The sequence below is a fragment of the Penaeus chinensis genome, chromosome 30 (genome assembly GCF_019202785.1).
Source record: "Penaeus chinensis breed Huanghai No. 1 chromosome 30, ASM1920278v2, whole genome shotgun sequence".
Taxonomy (NCBI): domain Eukaryota; kingdom Metazoa; phylum Arthropoda; class Malacostraca; order Decapoda; family Penaeidae; genus Penaeus; species Penaeus chinensis.
This window is the reverse complement of record NC_061848.1, coordinates 26,787,319-26,788,537: the sequence shown is the minus strand read 5'-3', so window position 1 is coordinate 26,788,537 and position 1,219 is coordinate 26,787,319. Positions and strand designations below refer to the sequence as shown.

Below are 1,219 nucleotides of genomic sequence, written 5' to 3'. Positions count from 1 at the left end.
TTTGTATTTTACTTTTGGACCCAAAATATCAAATGGAAATGCATAAATTGACTTGTGTACAGGTACCACCGAGGACGCATTTGAATTCCTATGCTTGGAAAATGTCACTTTCTGCTGCAAATTATATTCTAAACTAAAATAACCAAAGTCTTTCATGCTTAACTTTGTTTTATCTCTAAGGACTGCATGCATTTTAACTATCATAGTTTGGTTATTCTTTTAACAAACTGAAACCAGACAGAACAGACATGTAGTACATTAAAAAAAAAAAAAAAAAAAAATGCATTCTTTATATTTACAACAAGGAAGATATAAGGTTGTGCAGTATTTTTTCTCTATCAATCAAAGAAGAAAGTAGGAAATATTAGCTTAGAATTTGGACTGATATTGACAAGAGTGAAAACATGCATAGGGTGAAAACTGCAACTCCAGTTCAGTTCTTGAAAGACTTACTGGGAATGGTAAAGGGAGTCATTTTGAACTTTTTTAAGTACGGAAATGTGACTGCATATTTTGAGGTAGTTTTGTACGAATATTCAAGCTTCTAGGTGTAGTGATATATGATATGTTTTTTTCCAAAGTGCACTATTAATTTCCAAGAGTGATTATGTCAAAATATTTTTGCAGAAAGCATTTACATTAAAACTCTTGCTCCAATTGGTATACCTTATCTGAAAAATAGATCATAGTTCACTGACCAGCATAAGAGACGTAAGAATTGCTCAGCTATTTCACTTGGGATTTTATCTAATGATATGTGTACCTGCTCAGAACTCTTTAAGACTTGTTTTATGTGTGAATGCCTCAAACACATATCATATGAATACATACAGACTGAATTTTATGTATAATAAATGTTACTCAACCTATTTTCAACCTCATGACAAATTCTCAGTTTGCTGTCATACCACACTAGTCTTCTGTAGAAGGATAAAAATAAAATGAATTACAAAAGGTTTCTGTATGTATTTTATCTCGCAATATTTGTGAAAACCATATTTTTTCAGCGTCTTTCAGTATAACCAGATAAAGAATCTCTTCACTGTTCACTGGTATAAAGAAACAGGCAAGTGTACCCTTTTGAAATCACTGAAATTCACAAAATTTATTGTACTCCTTTTTTCAATTAGTATTTGATTAGTACAGGAAGAATGATCATCTTAAAAGGACAGTTGCTCATCCATTTCTTAATGAACTATCTGTAAAAAACTCAGTTCCT

General features: G+C 31.3%; 1 protein-coding gene across 2 annotated transcripts in view; it reads right to left on the bottom strand.

Moving 5' to 3' along the window:
- Positions 1–951: 951 nt before the first annotated feature.
- LOC125041145 (protein phosphatase 1 regulatory subunit 7-like) overlaps positions 952–1,219 on the bottom strand; it is a 14,075-nt gene continuing 13,807 nt past the window's right edge. For both annotated transcript variants that reach the window (XM_047635939.1, XM_047635938.1), the window contains exon 9: positions 952–1,219. This exon is cut by the window's right edge and continues 2,060 nt beyond it. The gene's annotated coding sequence lies outside the window, so the exon portion shown is untranslated.